The 20,398-nt window shown below is 41.3% G+C and overlaps 1 long non-coding RNA gene across 1 annotated transcript in view; it reads left to right on the plus strand.

Moving 5' to 3' along the window:
- Positions 1-1,156: 1,156 nt before the first annotated feature.
- LOC119944511 overlaps positions 1,157-20,398 on the plus strand; it is a 101,665-nt gene continuing 82,423 nt past the window's right edge. The window contains exon 1 of the long non-coding RNA XR_005455926.1: positions 1,157-1,207. This is a non-coding gene — a long non-coding RNA (uncharacterized LOC119944511). The remainder of the gene's footprint in view (positions 1,208-20,398) is intronic.

The following is a 20,398-nucleotide window of genomic DNA, read 5'->3' on the forward strand; positions in this document are numbered from 1 at the left end:
TTTGTTTGGTAAATTTAAAAATGAACTCAAATTCTTCTCTACAACAACGCTGAACAGGTATCCTATGTGGAAAACGTCCCAGAAACACTACAACCAACGTTCAGGAATACGATGCCTTTGCAAGCAGAAAGAGCATATAGTAGATGGAAATAGGGAGTGATGAAGGGACACAGAGAGGAAGAAGTACGTATATCCAGTGAAAAACGGTGATGGGTGTTGAATAGCAAGTCATACCTCTCTCCAAGAACCTGCACTGGGGCTTCATCTAGGTTTACAAATACTTCTGGAAAAGTTCGATAGGATACTTATGAAAAGGTTGTAAGTCACTTTTAAATGAAAGCACATCCCATGCAAGGATTTTGAATTCAGAACTATTTAAAATATTTATTCATTTTTTTTAATATCTTCCCTCAAACTCGCTTCGCTCTTCCCTCTTCGACAAGTGTGAAGGTGGTTTTAAAACTCCACATTTTTAGGTCTGAGCAGGCAGCCAGCAGTTGAAATTGACATGTGAGAGTTCTTCTAAGTCCCAGATGCTGGCTGCCAACTGCCTTTTTGTTCCTGTTTCCATGGAAACAGAGGTTGGCTTCACGAAAACAAGGTAAGTACAACTTTTACAACAGAGAAGTGGATCAGTCCTTTGTCAGTTTCTGCTTGCTGCCTGAGACCTCTGAGTGCAAATTTCCAAAAAAGCACCTATGCTGGGAACCAGTTGAGGTGTAAAGTAGTGCATGTAAGCAAAATATCCGTTCATACTGCATTTCCTCTTGGATTTCAGGCTGGGAAAAATGATCTAGTAAGCTAAATAATAAATGATCAAAATTGGTACCTGCACAGTTTCAAGCTCTATCAGCCCAAAAGATTTGAGGCCACACTTATACAGAAAAGACATGTCAAGAATAGTAGAAATCTAAATTCTTCATAATCTGAAATCCTGTGTCACTTTTAAAAGTGTATTTTTATTGGAGGAGATGCAGAACTTCTGGTTCTTAAAGGAAAACAAGAAAGGGGAGGTCTGTCAGTGCTATTTTACTTCAGACCCATCAACTGAAATGACTGTATTGTGGAAAATGTATTTAGTATTCTGAATGTGACATCATAGTCTGCAAAGACTCTTTGTGTTGTTTCAAGAGTGTCACAGGGTAAAACCAAAGGCTGAACAAGCTTGAAGCTGCATCTGTTACCTGCTTTGGGGTTATTTAAAGAGGTATGTTTTTTATTATTATTGTAGTTGAATTAATTCTGTCTCAGGAATCATTCTGAAGTTATTGGCTTTTTTTGGTGTTTGAAGAAAATTTTATCTTTTAAAAAAGATGAAAAAATGGACCTTCTAAAGCTGATTTCTATTTCAGTTAATCAAAGAACAGTGATTAAACGCCAGGTTCCTTAAATGATGTTCTATCACAGCCTTCATGTTTCCCATCACACTACATATGGTCCAATTGTTTACAGATTACAAAAAAAATCCCTGCTCAGATGTTAAAACAAGATGTTTTCTTCACTTTCAAATGGCAGGCTGACTGCCAATTTTTACAATTAGTTATTCTGTGTAAAAAAAAAAAGTTTAATTATCACGATTTCTCATATTTGGACATTGCCCTGTGAAGGCCTTTCAACATCAGGACTGATGGAAATGAATCCTAGCTTCCAAGAAAACTCCAGCCCAAATCCTAGATCAGATACTCTTAGGAAGAGTTCTTTCTGTATACATTATGAAAGAGAGGAAGCCGTAAAATCAGGAGGGAAATTAATCTTGGCCAGAAATAGGTAAGACATAACCTGAGCTGCCCCATGGCACGAAGTTCTCTCCATGGCCCTGAGTTGCAGTTAAAATTTCATCGTGTTGAGCAGCACTGTAACATAGGACATGCCTGCTCATACAGAGAAGCAGCGTGGCTCAGTGGAAAGAGCCCGGGCTTTGGAGTCAGAGGTCATGGGTTCAAATCCCAACTCCGCCAAGTGTCAGCTGTGTGACTTTGGGCAAGTCACTTCACTTCTCTGGGCCTCAGTGACCTAATCTGTAAAATGGGGATGAAGACTGAGCCCCCCGTGGGACAACCTGATCACCATGTAACCTCCCTAGCGCTTAGAACAGTGCTTTGCACATAGTAAGTGCTTAATAAATGCCATTATTATTATTATTATTTTAATGGCATTTATTAAGCACTTACTATGTGCAGAGCACTGTTCTAAGCGCTGGGGAATTTACAAGGTGATCAGGTTGTCCCCCGTGGGGCTCACAGTGTTAATCCCCATTTTCCATATGAGGGAACTGAGGCCCAGAGAAGTGAAGTGAGTTGCCCAAAGTCACACAGCTGACAATGGGCAGAGGTGGGAATCGAACCCACGACCTCTGCCTCCAAAGCCCGGGCTCTTTCCACTGAGCCATGCTTTATATCCCGAGGTCGCTGAAATCCTCAACGTTTTGTGTGGTAAACCATCTTTTGACATCACAGCAGAAGGTGAAGGGCAATGAGAGAAGCAGTGTGACCTAATGAATAGAGCACGGGCCTGAGAGTTGGAAAGACGTGGGTTCCAGTTCCGGCTCCACCGCTTCTCTGCTGTTTGACCTTGGGCAAGTCCCTTAACTTCTCTGGGCCTCAGTTACCTCATCAGTAAAGTGGGGATTAGAACAGTGCTTTGCACATAGTAAGCACTTAGTAAATGCCATCATTATCTGCCACAAGGACTGTATCCAATGTGAGCTCATCTCTAGACTGCAAGCTTGATGTGGGCAGGGAATGTGCCTGTTTATTGTAAGTTTGTACTCTGCCAAGATCTTAGCACAGTGCTTTGCACACAGTATGCGCCCAATAAATACGATCGAATGAATGGATGAAGGAACCCCATTTGTTTGTATCCACTCCAGTGCACTGGAGATTAAACACCTGATCTCCCTCCCCCTTAGACTGTGAGCCCAGGGAGGTCCATGGACTGTGTCTGATCTGAATATCCATCTCAGTGCTTAGTACAGTGCTTGGGAGATAAGGATTTAACAAATAGCGCAATTATTATTAAAGCAGGGGACTAAATAATTGTAATGATTATGGTATCTGTTAAATGTTTATTATGTGCTAGACACTGGGGCAGATAATGGATAATTATACTGGACCTTAGTCCCTTTCCCTCATGGGGCTCCTGGGGAGAAAGAATGTGTATATAATCCCTATTTAACAGATAAGAAACCTGAGGCACAGAGTAATTACTTGCCCAAGGTCATAAAATCAGATAGTGAATCTAGAAGAAGTGCTTCATATTTTGTCTCTTTCCTTTTTTGGTTTGTCTTTTCATGTAAATCTTTGTAGAATGGGTGAGAAAACTAAAGTTTTTTACTTCAGTAATTGCAATAGTACTGTAGTAATGGTATTTCTTTAGCACCCACTTGGTGCAGTGCACTGTACTATTCACTCGTGAAGTACAGAATAAAGGATTAACATATTCCCTGCCCACAGGGACCTTAGTTTGTGTTCCTTGACCAAATTGTTGCTGAGGGAGGCAAGACAAACATATGGAAATAGAGAAAAAGGGATTTGATCCAAGTGGAGCTCAGGGATGGCTTCTATTTTTCACCACCCTGCAGTGGGGAAAAATATCTGTCCCCTCCCTAGAGTGCAAAATGCACGAGTTGTTTCTCATCATCATCATCATCAGTCGTATTTATTGAGCACTTACTGTGTGCAGAGCACTGTACTAAGCGCTTGGGAAGTACAAGTTGGACTCGTGTTCCAGGCCTGAGGTATAATGTAAAGATGACCCAGTGGGAAGAGCACGGGTTTGGGAATATGAGGTCATGGGTTCTAATCCCGGCTCCGCCACTTGTCTGCCGTGTGATCATGGGTAAGTCACTTAACTTATGTTTCAGGATGTGGCAGAAATCCGAGCAAGCAGCTTTGCCCTTATTAAAAAGGGAGATGAAAATCCTTAGAAATGGTGCAGATCTCATGGGGAGATTTTAAGAGTTCAGGTGGTCCTAGGTGAACCTATTCAATTTCATGGATATTCAGGCCTGCACATGCAGTGATCCCAGTGGATACCCTCTTAAGGAGCTGGAAGATGGTTGATAACAACAACAGAGATGCCTTATGAAGCAAATAACCTGTTCAGTGATAACTGTACGAACAAATCTCTGTGAGATACTGTGAATTTAGTAGATTAGGTTTACGAGAATGACTCTGAGGTCTAAGAGCCAAATAGCCAACAAACTGTTTCCATCAACCCATTTTAGTTTCCCAAAATCCAGGCAGAAGGAAAGTTTATGTACATCCTTATTCTCCTTTGCAACACTAGGAACACTCTTGACCATTAGTGGGATGTGAAGGTTGAAGAGATGGTTCACAGAGAACTCCACAGCCAGGATTTCTCCTGTAGGGTTTTATGGATCACTGATGCACTCGTCTCCAGCAGTTAAGAGTGAAAGACTACATAATCAAAGAGGAGAGATTCTATAGAAATGCTAATAATAATAATAGTATTTGCTATAGGAAATGGACCTATATCAGTTACTGATTTTAGGAGCGGCGTAACTGTTGGGCTATCGTTCTGTATCTTCCCTCAGCTTCTTTTGTGTTTCCTGCTGTTTTCTTTTCATGGCTGTTTTCTCATTCCTTGTTCTCCATTTCCATCATCTATTTTATGTTATTTGTCCTGGCAGATAGACTCCCCATTTGACTATAAATTCTTTGACGTCAGGGATAGTGGAGGGTTTTTTTGCTTACATTGTAGTAGTGATAATAGTTGTATTTATTAAGAACTTTATAAGGACTGGGAAAAAATATAGAGGTGGGAATTAGATATGGGCCCTGTCCCTTGAGGTGGGCACAATCTATTGTACTCTCCCAAGTTACTATGACAGGTCTCTGCATGTAGTAGATACTCAATAAATATTATTGAATGAATGTTTAGGGCAGATAGTCTTATATCTGTTACTGCCATTTCCTGACTTTTCTTTCCCTCATGGTTTGCCACGTTTTCTTCTCTTTCCAGATCTGGTATAAATCTGATTTTCTATAGTTTTTACACCTGTGCATGAATGCTCTCATCAGATATATCCCCCAAGGAGCAAAATATGAATCCCCAAATCACAGTGAAGTTGAATTAACAAGAGCATAAACATAGCATTGGAATTATGATTACACCTTTGGTTACCAATGATTTAGTAATATATCATTCCATTATTATTTTGATCGTCTTAAAAAATGAAGCGAGCAAAAATGACTTCAAGTTTACAACGGGTTAGTTAAAAAGAACACAGTTCCTTAAGTGTAGGTTTGAATTTTTAATCAATAGTGTGGCTGAAATTGCAATCATGGAAAAATGTATGATTTTCGGAGTAAATATACAAGTAACCGTTGTAGAATACATTTTAAGCTTCTGGAGAGGTCACTCAGTTGTACAAAAAAGCGCTCAGTAAATATGATTGAATGAATTGAATGAAGTTAAGGTGGTCTGTGCATAGCTTCATAATTAGTTTCTTGTTGAATCCTTAAGGCAGATCCACTGTAAATCTCTAGTTATCAGGTTCCCTTAGAGTGTAAGGTCTTTGTGGGCAGGGACTGTGTCTACCAACTCTGTTAAATTATACTTTCCCAAGCACACAGTAAGCACTCAATATCATTTATTGGTTGACTGATTCCTTTGGGGAGGTCTAGGTAGCACATAGATCTTGGGTTCTTCAAAAATTGGATTGCTTTCCAACTTCATTTTACAACATAAATTTCCATGTTAATGCTGATTCCTCATAAGACAAGCAGATTCTAAGGAGGTCCGAAAATTCCTGAACTGGGGATTTTGGAATCACAATATTCATTTAGGGAGGCAGGCACTATTCCTCCTGCAAGTCCACCACTGAAACCTATACGTTATCGAAGCAGCGTGGCTCAGTGGAAAGAGCCCAGGCTTGGGAGCCACAAGTCATGGATTCTAATCCCGGCTCCGCCACTTATCAGCTGTGTGACTTTGGGCAAGTCACTTAACTTCTCTGGGCCTCATCTGTAAAATGGGGATTAAAACTGTGAGCCCCACGTGGGACAACCTGATCACCTTGTATCACCCCCCCCCAGCGCTTAGAGCAGTGCTTCACACATAGTAAGTGCTTAACAAATGCCATCATTATTATTATTACTTTCACTTCACCACAGTCCTAGGTTGGCCTGTGTCTTGTTCCTTTCCTCAGGATTCAGGTATTTATAACAAAGCTGTAAGTTCTTGGGAATGGCTTTAGATGGTGAAAGAGTTCAGCTCAAATAATTCAACAAATTGTTTAAAAAATGAGTTTTTTTCTTACGGGAATTGCCATATATCTGTTTTAAAATACTGTATCTCCTTTGATTGCCTATTGCAGTAGACTTTTCCAGAACAAGGCCCAGTGTTTTAAAAGCTTCATTTTTAGTTGTCCAATAATTAAGATGATCATTTAAGACCATGTAACATTTCGTAACAGTTGACTAAGCAATACTACAATCTTGACCCCAACATATGGTATTTAATGCAACAACTTGTGAAACAAGTTTCGGGGCAGTCCATGTATTACTTTCACTCTTTATTGCACAATTATATGTATGGTAGTCCTGATATTAGAAAAAAATGTGGAAACTAAATTTAAAATAATGAGCTAAGAGGGGTCACGTTCCATGTCAACATACCCAAAACAGCCAACTGCATGGCTGAAATGCTTGAATATAAATCCAATTTCTGTTTTAAGTGAGAAGAAACTTTCAGGTGAAATGTAGTTACTCCTCCCACACTGTACCACTCCTGCATTTTATTCTCACATGAACATCTGAAAATAATTCCTTCTGGTATTAAGCTAAAGAGCTTGACAGAATGTGTAATGACCAAAACATGGGCTGTGGATTCCTTTTCAAAACAGCAAGGTCAACACCGGTACGTAAAATATTTGCAGTAGAGCCTCCAAAACAATGGCTGGGTTTTATTTTTCTTTCCCTATTGGAATGCTTCTCCCCCCTTGCTTGCATTCTGGGCTATTCAACTATCCCCAGGTAAAATTGGGGGTATCACATAGCCTTAGCGTGCATGCACGCGCGTGTATATGTGTATGTATATGCACACGCACACAAGTGAATAAAATCTCTGCTGCTAAGAATGAAAAGAGCTTGGTATTTAATCTTAACAATTAGCAAGGATGAGGCAACCTTTAAATATCAAGAAAATGAGCATGCTAAACAGTAGTAAATTGTCATTTTGATGCTGTTAAAAGGGGATGAAAGCAAACGCACATATAATAAATCAACTTTATACCTCTGAGGCTGCTTCAGATAAGACCTAGTATTTTAAAAATGTATAATAAAATTAAAAGCTGTAAAATATAATCTGTCACTATTTGGGATGCAGAACATAGTTCTTGCCTGAACTTAATATATAGAAAAGATGCTTTAGTGAGGAAAGGGCGGGGGGGGGGAGGGCTATTTACATTCCTCATATTAAAAATGACATATGAAGAAGTTTTTTATTAAAATAAGTTGTATTTCCAAGTACTGGCTTTAAATGTAGGCATATCTGCACATATACCGAGTTGTCTCAAGAATGACAAAAAAAAAAAATTACGGGAGAAAAATTCTGGCTAGACTGTACTTCAAAATCTGTATGTAGCCTGTGTTACAAATAATTAGCTATTTCCACATTCCAGGCAGACTACTACATTAATATCTTTTCTTCAGGGACATACAGAAATGAACCATTTTGGTAGAGATTTTACATAACCAAAATGGGAACTGTGGATTGTAACAAGATTACCATCATTTATATGATTAATTCACAATCCACACCACTTACAACAATGGTGAGTTCACAATGGTCTGTTATCATTCCTCCAATTAAAAATGAAAATAACACATTTAACAAGTATAAAAATTAACATTCAACTGTCAGTCTATCAAATTAGTTCCATAATCACTCTGAATTTCTCCATTACTATGACAAAGCCATCCTCTCAGCCAGACTAGCACCAAGAGCGTTTTGTTTTTTTGAGCTCAGACTGGCAAATAAGCACAGAATTAAGGAGGCAGCTGTCTTTAAAAAGATGTGGATCCATAGGCTGCAGGAAGGCACAAGTGGGGTTTGACCTGGGCCGGATCTCTGACCTGGAAGTGTTCCATTGGGGACATTGATTGGTCCTTGGTGAACAAGAGGCCGAAGATATGCCGTCTTCCCAGCTCCTTCCTCTCCTCCCCCCTACCAATCCCTGAAGCCTTAAACATAAGTAACTTTCCAAGGTCACCCTCGACCCTATTCCATGATTGATATTCATGACTAAGTTACTCTAGGGAATAAATAAGAAATAACGTGACCATAAAGAACAAGTGCAGAATAACTCCTTCAATTATTAGCTGAAGTGGAAAGGAGGTGGGGGGAAGAGAAAGGGGGAATTGGGGTATTTGGTGATGTGGTTTGAGCAGCTCCCAACCCCAGCAGAATGCAAAACTACCTAATGAGGTACAAATGACTTCACAAAACAAGTCAAAGTTCCCAGAGGAAATATTTTCTTTTTCAAACAGAGAGTCTTATTCCGCGGAGGGAACTACCGTAGAGTGTCGCACGCCAGAGGCAACGATATTCTATCTTGAGAAACATAGGAGCTGGGGAGGCCAGCATGCTTGCTTCTGATCTGCATGCAGTAGCTATTCCCCTCTTGAGAAACCCACCTGAACTTTGCCAGTTTTCCGCTCTGGGGAAAGAAAATGTAATGGGCTCCCTTTTGGCAGATTTTTATTAAAGATTGTTTAGTTACCAGCAAGAAGGGCAGATAGAGAGAGACGGACTGATTGACTGACCCAATGACTTGACTGAGCTAATGGCTGCAGGAACAAAATATGCCATAGGAAGAGGGCTTGAGGTGGATTGAGGAGCGGAGGGGCAGAATGGGAATGGAGACCCAGAGACGGAGTTTGGCCCTCTAGACTTTCAGCTCGTTGGTGACAGGAATGTGGCTACCACCTCTGTGTGTAGTGTACTCTCCCAAGTGCTTAGTACAGTGCTCTTCATATAGTTAGCACTCAGGAATTAGGATTGATTGTCTTTGGAAGGCTTCTCTTCAGTCACTCTTCCTTAATAATAATAATAATAATGGTATTTGTTAAGCGCTTTCTATGTGCCAAGCCCTGTTCTAATCACTGGGATAGATACAACGTTATCAGGTTGTCCCACGTGGGGCTTACTGTCTTAATTCCCATTTTTCAGATGAGGGAACTGAGGCACAGAGAAGTTAAGTGACTCGCCCAAAGTCACACAAATGACAAGTGGTGGAGCTGGGATTGGAACCCACGACCTCTGACTCTCAAGCCCGTGCTCTTTCCATTAAGCCACACTGCTTCCTTCCATTGTCTCTCTCGCTCTCCGACAGTCTCATTTGCTGCTCATCTGTGAAGATCTCTCTCTCTCAGGTTCATCTGTTGTGCCTCAGGGGCAATACTGAGGAGATTTTGATTAGCCAACCAACTTCCCCGTTCTTTCTCAGATGTCTGAATATTCATTCATTCATTCAATCGTATTTATTGAGCACTTACTGTGTGCAGAGCACTGTACTAAGTGCTTGGGAAGTACAAGTTGGCGACATATAGAGACGGTCCCTACCCAACAACGGGCTCACAGTCTGCTTCTTAATGCAAATCTAGAGTGAAAGAAGGAAACTTCTAAGAAAATTTGCATTCTCAAAGGAACGTTTCTGCATAAATGCATACATCTAAGCTAGATATACTTAGATACATAAATACATGGATTATATATATATGATTTGAGAAGCAGCGTGGCTCAGTGGAAAGAGCATGGGCTTTGGAGTCAGAGGTCATGGGTTCGAATACCAGCTCCGCCACATGTCTGCTGTGTGACCTTGGGCAAGTCACTTAACTTCTCTGAGCCTCATTTACCTCATCTGTAAAATGGGGATTAAGACTGTGAGCCTCCCGTGGGACAATTTGATCACCTTGTAACCTCCCCAGCACTTAGAACAGTGATTTGCACATAGTAAGCGCTTAACAAATGCCATTATTATTATTATTATTATTATTATTATCATCATCATATGACAGTACTATAATTTATATATTTGGTTTATATATTATATAAATATAATTATATATATAATCCCACCTCCACGATTTATCTGCTGTGTGACCTTGGGCAAGCCACTTAACTTCTCTGTGCCTCAGTTACCTCATCTGTAAAATGGAGATTAAGACTGTGAGCTCCACGTGGAACAGCCTGATTACCTTGGATCTACCCCGGTGCTTAGAACAGTGCTTGGCACATAGTAAGCACTTAACAAATAGCATTATTATTATTATTACTGTTAATAATAATATATAGCCACCTATGTATGTGTTTATAATGTACATATAATATATGTATGCATCCATATATAAGCATATATTCGTTCAAAAAGCAATTTGTAATAACTAAAATCAGATTTTGTATATTGTATATATTTGTATATTTATTATCAATTGCAGTCTTCTAAATAAAATTCTAATGTAGCATTCAAAAAAAAATGCAGGATTGTTTCTTTGACACTCATATTGAGAGATCAGTTTTCTATTGTTCTATTCTCTTTAACATATCCTGAAAATGGAAATGCTGTATTTATATGTTATGAATATATCTTTTATGTCTAGTCTTTACAAATTAGCAGAAGTACTGAAACCACACAAACCTGCTCTCAGGAAATATTTACCTAAAAAGATCCAATCCAAAATGTTGAAATAAATAGGTCAGACACTCCAACCATTTAAATACTTAAAAAAAAAATGTTTAAGAACCACTTGGGTTCCAACCACCGTTGCCAGTCCCCTCCCACCCATCCATGCGTATAAACGAGAAACAGAAGCAGTTCTGAGTCTGTCCACTTTTGGTTTATATTTGCTCATTTTTATCCACCCCTTTCTCAAGATTTAATGTGACATATCAAAAACCTAAAATCATATGAAATACTTCATTGTAAACACCAACCTACAAAAAAAGACTTAGCACATTGCTCTTCAGGGAACGAAGTGTAAGCTTTCTGTCAAAAACATATGGCTGACTTGCAAATGGGGTTTCTGCAGGTGTTCCTCGATTGGAGCAGGAGCTGGTGGGTCCCTAGAAAAGGCAGATTTGCTTGTTAGGGGAAAATCAGGACGATGCCATTGCTGCTGGGAAGACCCGGGATTACTCTGCCTCACTGAAGAATTTAGTCTGACCACTTGAAGCCTCACCACTGTTTTACCAGATTTGGTCTCTCTGGAACATGTTTGTCAGTGAGGCCATTAGCCCACTCAAAATATAGAGTTGCTGTGGGCCAGGGATGGGCATGTTGGAGTTACGGAATTATAAGAAAAATATCCTAAAAGGACAGATGCTTTTTACCCACTAGATGTTTATCGCCATCGTTTTTGGAGCCCCAAGTAGGAATTTGGACCACAGATAGTGTAAAGGTTTGCAGCAGTTTGCATTTCAGTCAGTCAATCGTATTTATTGAGCGCTTACTGTGCATTTCTTACCAGGAGTATAAACTCAATGAACTCTCTCCTTCTTACTTATCCACTCTCTTCTCCCACTACACCCCAGCTCACCCAACTTGTTCCTCTCAGGTTAAGGACTACTAATTGTACATCATAAGCATATCCCCACTCCCTGAACTCTTGCTCATATCCTCCTCCCTTCCTGGAACTGCTTCCCACTTTAAATTCAACATACCATAACTCTCTCCATTTTCAAAGCTCTTCTGAAAGTGCATCTCCTTCAGGAGGCCTCCCCTGATTAAAATCCTAATCTCTTCATCTTTTATCTCCCTCACTACTAGTTCCACATTTCTGTACCACTTCAGCTCTTACTTACAACCTCCCATAGCATTTTGTTCCTGTTTCACATACCCTATTACCTAAACTCTGACTCATGTTTATGTTCCCTTTACCTTATCCCTTTTGTTTTCCCCTCCAGACTGTGAAGTCCTGGAAGACTGTGATGGTGTCTTTTAAAAGCTACTGTACTCTCACAAGTGCTGTTGATAAGTGGTGTATATATATTACTGGTAATATGTGCCAGGCACGGTACTCAGTGCTGAGATTAATACAATAATAATAATAATAATAATAATGGCATTTATTAAGTGCTTACTATGCGCAAAGCACTTGTTCTAAGTGCTGGGGAGGATACAAGGTAGTCAAGTTGTCCCACGTGGGGCTCACAGTCTTAATCCCCATTTTCCAGATGAGGTAACTGAGGCCCAGAGAAGTGTAGTGACTTGCCCAAAGTCACACAGCTAAGTGGCAGAGCCAGGATTTGAACCCATGACCTCTGACTCCAAAGCCCGTGCTCTTTCCACTGAGCCATGCTGCTTCTCCTAAAAGATGCAACGTTGGATGCAGTCCTGTCCCGCATGGTGATCAAGGTCTATACTGGAAAGAGAAAGATGTAATCTCCATTTTACAGATGGAATAACTGAGACACAGAGACATTAAGTAATTTGCCCAAGGTCACACTGTGGAAGAAGTGGCAGAGCCAGGATTAGAATGCAGGTCCTGTGTCTCCCGGGCCCCTGCTTTTTCCATTAGAAGAGAAACAGGGTGGCGCAGTGGAAAGAGCCCGGGCTTGGGAGTCAGAGGTCATGGGTTCAAATCCCGGCTCCACCACTTGTCAGCTGTGTGACTTTGGGCAAGTCACTTCACTTCTCTGTGCCTCAGTTACCTCGTCTGTAAAATGGGGATTAAGACTGTGAGCCCCAGGTGGGGTAACATGATCATCTTGTATCCTCCCCAGCGCTTAGAACAGTACTTCACACATAGCAAGTGCTTAACAAATGCCATCATCATCATCATCATTAGGACATGCTATTTCCCTGTGTGCTGAGTGTAATGCTGTATATCCAAAAGTGCCCAATAAATAATAGTGATTCATTTATTGAGAGACTAATAGGAAACACAAGCCCGCAACTTTGGTGTCATCCTCGACTCTCCTCTCTCATTCACCCCTCACATCCAATCCGTCACCAAAACCTGCCGTTCTCACCTCCAAAACATCACCAAGATCTGCCCTTTCCAAACCACTACCTTGCTGGTTCAACCGCTTATTCTATCCCGACTGGATTACTGCATCAGCCTCCTCTCTGATCTCCCAGCCTCCTGTCTCTCCCCACTTCAGTCTATACTTCATGCTGCTGCCCCGATCATCTTTGTGCAGAAATGCTCTGGACATGTTATTCCCCTCCTCAAAAATCTCCAGTGACTACCAACCTGCGCATCAAGCAAAAACTCCTCACCCTGGGCTTCAAGGCTGTCCATCACCTCGCCCCCTCCTACCTCACCTCCCTTCTCTCCTTCTCCAACCCAGCCCGCACCCTCCGCTCCTCTGCCACTAACCTCCTCACCGTGCCTCGTTCTCGCTTGTCCCGCCGTCGACCCCCAGCCCACGTCCTCTCCCTGGCCTGGCCTGCCCTCCCTCTGCACATCCACCAAGCTAGCTCTCTTCCTCCCTTCAAAGCCCTACTGAGAGCTCACCTCCTCCAGGAGGCCTTCCGAGACTGAGCCCCCTTTTTCCTCTCCCCCTCCCCATCACCCCACCCTACCTCCTTCCCTACACAGCACCTGTATATATGTTTGTACAAATTTATTTCTCTTTTTATTTTACTTGTACATATTTACTATTCTATTTATCTAGCTTTACTTCTATTTATTCTGATGACTTGACACCTGACCACATGTTTTGTTTTGTTGTCTGTCTCCCCCTTCTAGACTGTGAGCCTGTTGTTGGGTAGGGACCGTCTCTATATGTTGCCAACTTGTCCTTCCCAAGTGCTTAGTACAGTGCTCTGCACACAGTAAGCGCTCAATAAATACTATTGAATGAATGAATGAAACAAAGAAGAGTGGAAACAAAAGATAAAACCAAAATATAAAATGATCTTATGTGTGATATATACATATATATATAGAGAGAGAAAAATACAGAGACTTAGATTTGTTGACGTTTGTTCCGTTTGGCAGTTGTTTCTTTCCAAAAACTTTTGGATGAGTTCTTTAAACAGTAAATGGCCTTTTGTTGGGCTAATCTTATCACAGGGCAAATAATTGTCAAGGTCTTGAATTCTATGCTTCGGAGGGCCATGAAATAAATTAAAAATGTTCTTTCCCCCACAACAGTGCAGTGGTGGCGCTACCTTGGGAGAGGGACCCTGGTGACCCTTATGAATCGTTATCAATACATGTTGCTTAACAGTGTGCAGTTCTGTGCTAATCTCATGCAAGAGTGCAATAGAAATGAAAGCTTGTCCTTGACAAGTTTACAGGCCAGTGGAATGAGTAACAAAGGGAAGAGAGATAAAGATATAACAAACCTTATTTTGGGGAAATAACAGGCCAAGGACTCCAGGAATAAGGCCCAATAAAGTCAGAGACAGAGAAAGGGAAAGGTAGAGAGAAGAGAGAGAGGAACAGACATAGAGCACAGACAGAAGTTCAGATATAGAGTGTGAGAGAAAGAAAGGACATTTATTTTATTTTGTTAATATGTTTGGTTTTGTTCTCTGTCTCCCCCTTCTAGACTGTGAGCCCACTGTTGGGTAGGGACTGCCTCTATATGTTGCCAACTTGTACTTCCCAAGCGCTTAGTACAGTGCTCTGCACACAGTAAGTGCTCAATAAATACGATTGATTGATTGATTGATTGACAGGAGCAGAGAGAGAGAGGGTCAGATCTAGATCCTATTTCTGCCTCCCACCCCTTCCTCCACAATAATTGTTGTGTTTGTTAAGTGTCTACCATGTGTCAAACACTGTACTAAGTTCTGGAATAGGCTCAATATAATCGGGCCATGATGGGGAACCGGGACATGGGAGGGAGAAAGATATTTAATCCCCAATTTGCACACGGGGAAACAAAGGCACAGAGAAGTTAAGTGTTAGCCAAAAGTCACATAGAAGTTAACTGGCAAAGCTAGGGTTAGAAACCCAGGTCATCTGATTCCCAGGCTCATGCTCTTTCATGCCCTTTCCAGTGGAAAGAGCGTGGGCCCGAAAGTCAGAAGGGCCTCAGTTCTAATCCCGGCTCTGCCACTTGTCTACCCTGTGACCTTTGGCTAGTTATTTAACTTCTCTGTGCCTCAGTTACTTCATCTGTCAAATGGGGATTAAGACTGTGACTGTGTCCAACTTGATTAGATTGTATCTGCCCCAGCGCTTAGTCCAGTGCCTGGCACACAGTAAGCGCTTAATAAATACCATTAAAAAAAAAAGTCTTCACCTGTGCTGGTTTCCTCAGAGATTTGAACGTGATGGCAGTGAGTTGCTGCTCCCGTTCAGTTCTCTCTTCCCTCCCCCGGCACCCACCTGTGTTGCTTCCAGTCAGCCACATTTCTGACTCGTGGAAGGCTTTCCTTCCAGTTTAGTGGAAGAGAGGAGATAAGGAAGTGAGGATGCTCAGGAGAGTGGATGAAGTCTACCAGGGCTATTATTAGACCAGAGTCCACTTCCCTACTTTCTCCTTTTCCCAATTCACACTTTCTCACTTCTCACCTCAATTCATCCTTCCCTTCTTACGACCTCACAGCTCTTTGGGAACAAAAAAATCCCAGTACTCAGTCAGAGGTCAGAGGTTCTAATCCTGGCTCCGCCACTTACCAGCTGTGTGACCTGGGGCAAGTCACTTTATCAATCAATCAATCAATCGTATTTATTGAGCACTTACTGTGTGCAGAGCACTGTACTAAACACTTGGGAAGTACAGGTTGGCAACATATAGAGACAGTCCCTACCCAACAGTGGGCTCACAGTCTAGAAGGGGGAGACAGAGAACAAAACCAAACATATTAACAAAATAAAATAAATACAATAGAGATGTACAAGTAAAATAAATAAATAAATAAATAGAGTAATAAATATGTACAAACATATATACATATATACAGGTATATACTTTACTTTACTTTTACTTTTACTTTACTTTACTTCTCTGGACCTCAGGTACCTTATCTACAAAATGGGGATTATATCTGTGAGCCCCACGTGGGACAATCTGATTACCTTGTATCTACCACATCGTTTAGGATAGTGCTTGGCACATAGTAAGCACTTAACAAATGCCATCATTATCACTATTATTATCACATTCCTTTTTATTAGGTTGCCAACATGATTATAAAATTTTCAGCAGGAAGCCCTTGATCCATTGACTTTATCTTAATCTTTTCACCATAAGTAATCTAATGTCTACCCAAGATGTCTACCAGACATCTTGCCTGTTTTAGCTTTTGTTTTCTGTTTTGTGGGGAAAGCAATGAACCAAAAAAAAAATAAGGATTGCTTCCCCAAGCCTATGCTTAAAGAAGTAGAGTTAATCCAGCACACTTTGAAGTTAGTTTACTATAGAATGCACAAACTCCACTTTAGTTAAACTCAGCTCATTAAGGCAAACTGTTTATTCAAAAGCAGCAAACAATTCACACTTGAACTCCAAACTGGACCATTGGATTAATATGGACACAAAATAATCCATCACTCTATCAAATCTACCAAGTGCTTGTACTCAATACTTGGGAGAGCATTGCTGTAGCTGAGGGAATCTGTGTTACCCCCTTGTCTCTGATGGGTTCTAACATAGGCCTTTCAGATGGTGGGATACATCCCCCAAAAGTTTGATTGCTTTTTGCAATTGGTATATCTGGTCACTGGATAAGATGCCCTGAATATCTGAGAGTAAATGTCTTGACTGTGAGCCCACTCTTGGGTAGGGACCATCTCTATATGTTGCCAACTTGTACTTCCCAGCGCTTAGTACAGTACTCTGCACACAGTAAGTGCTCAATAAATATGATTGATGATGATGATGATGATGACCATCTCTATATGTTGCCAACTTGTACTTCCCAAGCGCTTAGTACAGTACTCTGCACACACTAAGCGCTCAATAAATACGATTGATTGATTTTAATAATGCCAATTCTCACGGGCTGAACATGCTCCTTGGAAGATTTAGGGCTCCCTGGAGCCACTAAGGATAACATGTAGTGTTCTGCTGGCTACCTCATGCACCAACTGTTGTCTGTCTGTTTAATAATGGCATTTATTAAGCACTTACTGTGTGCAAAGCACTGTTTTAAGTGCTGAACTAAGTCTGTTTGTCTGTCTGTTGCCTGTTTTTGTTGTCTGTCTCCCCCTTCTAGACTGTGAGCCCATTGTTGGGTAGGGACCGGCTCAATATGTTGCTGACTTGGACTTCCCAAGCGCTCAGTACAGTGCTTTGCACAGAGTGAGCGCTCAATAAGTACGATTGAATGAATGAATGAATGTAGATATTTATTACTCTATTTATTTATTTATTTATTTTACTTGTACATATCTATTCTGTTTTATTTTGTTAGTATGTTTGGTTTTGTTCTCTGTCTCCCCCTTTTAGACTGTGAGCCCACTGCTGGGTAGGGACTGTCTCTATATGTTACCAACTTGTACTTCCTAAGCGCTTAGTACAGTGCTCTGCACACAGTAAGCGCTCAATAAATACGATTGATGATGATGATGATGATGATGATGAATGAATGAATGAATGAACTACCGTGCACATGACTGCCCCCTCGTGGTGTGAACGAGGTACTGCTCCCCCCTTACTACCGAAGACCATATTTAACATAACACTGGAAATGAACTTAAAAATCTTTGAGTGAAAACTAATCCTACCCTTCCTCATCCACACATTTTTAAAAAGGCGGCAGCGGTTCGCCGTGCCCATGCATGCCAGCCAAGTTGTTTTCAGATACTTCTTGATGTCCTCAGCACACCTGCCTCAACTCATACAGTGCTAAGCGCTTAGTACAGTGCTCTGCACACAGCGCTCAGTAAATACGATTGAATGAATGAACGAATACATTCACATACATCACATTAGAAGACTTTCACTCTTTCCAAGAGCAGAAGGCCTTGCAGACTGCAAAATTTTCTTTAGAACTAAGCAGTAGAGGGGCCGGGGGGAGACTACAGATAATCTAAGGCATAGGAGCCTGAATGATTTCTTCTTTTCCACAGAGAGGGCAAATGTTAACTACACATACAGCAATGTGGGGTTTAAAAAGCTTTAAAATGCTTCCTTCGGAATGTCTGACCTAGATTTATCTTGACCTGAACTTTCCTATTTAAATACAGATTGGAAAGGAATGTTTTGTTGCTCTTCTGGGTTACAACCCTTCCTTCGTCATGACACACTTGATATACCTCAGCCTTCTAAATTCAGACACCGGGAACATTTTCTTCTCACAAAAGACATCTTTACAAGGAAACCAAAAAATAAATAATCTACGGGTTTTTGTTTTTTTATTTTTTTTTGGTCTCTTAAATAATGAATGAGAGCTATTCCCATGATTTTGAAAACTAAAACCATCAAAATGAGATATGATCCTGTTTGTCAAAGGAGAAAAACACAACCTTGTTCATAAATGATGCTCACTTTCTTCTAATAGTGTTAATATAAATCCGTGCAGCAGAAATCTCCCACAACGGAATTAAAGTTGAATAGGAATATGAAATCTAGAAGGGCCTCATGTTATAATGACCTCAGTTGGACTTGCTCCAGGCTACTTTCCCCACCTCCCCCTTCTGACCTTACTCCAAATACCCTCCAACCAACAAGCCCGCCACTAATGCACTAAAGTAGTAATTGTACTTAATTGGTGGGGAGGTGACAGACCATTCTGGTAATGTTGTGAAACTGGAAGAAAGAAGGAGTGAGAACCTTCACAAGCCCAGTAGTAATTAGCCACTAATTTGGCCTGTTTGTGTGGGGACAGCTCATTATAGCCCTTAAGGAACCTCAGAATAAAGAAAGTAAGTAGGTAGGAGGGACGGTTAAATAATTAGTCTTCAGCAGATTTTTTTTAAAGATCCAAAGAATAGGATTAGTGGGAAAGGAGGGGAAAATGTGACCAGGGTGACAATAAAGAAACCATATAAGACCCTGCCCTAAGTTGGGTTTATGTCTTTAGAGGGACTATAGATATACGGGAGCCCTAAATTGAGGCATAATGAAGTGGTGAACCGTTCCTATTGCACTGTTGCAGTTGGGTTATTGCTCATCATCTTACATTTTAATCCTGCCGATTTCATGCTAACAAGAGATCGGACTACCAGGGGTGCTGATTAAGACGCCACAGTTTTTTGCAAAACACTTGATAGGAGTATTGCGTTGGTATTAGTAATAATAATGATGGCATGTAATAAGCACTTACGTTGTCCTAAGCACTGTGGTGGCTCATCAGAGTTGTTGAGGTGGCACACAGTCCCTGTCAAATATATGCAAAAGTGCTAAATGGAATTGTGAATACCTAAGAACTTGGGCAGTGCAACACTGCTCAGGGGACTATAAGATAGTCTCTCCCCGCTTCAGTCCATTCTTCACTCTGCTGCCCTGATTATCTTTGCACAGAAATGCTCTGGGCATGTCACCCTCCTCCTCAGAAATCTCCAGTGGTTGCCTATCAACCTTTGCATGAAGCAAAAACTCTTCACTATCAGCTTCAAAGCTCTCCATCACCTCACCCCCTCCTACCTCACCTCCCTTCTCTCCTTCTCCGGCCCAGCCCGGACACTCCGCTCCACTGCCACTAACCTCCTCACTGGGCCTCATTCTCGCCTGTCCCACTGTCAACCCCTGGCCCATGTCCTACCCCTGGCCTGGAGTGCCCTCCCTCCGCACATCCACCAAACTAGTTCTCTTTCTCCCTTCAAAGCCCTACTGAGCACTCACCTCCTCCAGGAGGCCTTCCCAGACTGAGCCCCCCCTTTTCCTCTGCTCCTCCTCCCTTTCCCATCGCCCCCACTCCCTCCCTCTGCCCTGCCCCCTTCCCCTCGCCACAGCACTTGTATATATTTGTACATATTTATTACTCTATTTTATTCATGATGTGTATAGAGCTATAATTCTGTTTATTCTGATGGTATTGACACCTGTCTACTTGTTTTATTTGTTTTCTGTCTCCCCCTTCTAGACTGTGAGCCTGTTGTTGGGTAAGGACCATCTCTGTATGATGCCGATTTGTACTTGCCAGTGCTTAGTACATTGTTCTGCACACAGTTAAGTGCTCAATAAATATGACTGACAATGAATGAATGAATGAGATGTGATTTCAGATAGGTTTTAGTATTGGAGAGGATGGGATCTCTAGGATATAAAGGGTGAGGGAGTTCCAGGCAAGGGGTAGGACATGAACAAAAGGTTGTTGGCATGATAGGTTAAAGTGAGGGATAATGAGATTTCCTTGGGAAAAATGTGGAGAATAGGCTAATGTGTAACAGATGAAGAGGGCAAGTGAGAAAGAGAGAGAGAATGGGTGGAGAATATTGAAGCCAACAATCAGGAGGATTTTTTTTTGTATTTACCATTCCCTGATAATAACAAATGGAATTTTTAAAACAATTTAAGTTCTGAAGGA

This window comes from Tachyglossus aculeatus, chromosome 23 (assembly GCF_015852505.1).
Source record: "Tachyglossus aculeatus isolate mTacAcu1 chromosome 23, mTacAcu1.pri, whole genome shotgun sequence".
NCBI lineage: Eukaryota > Metazoa > Chordata > Mammalia > Monotremata > Tachyglossidae > Tachyglossus > Tachyglossus aculeatus.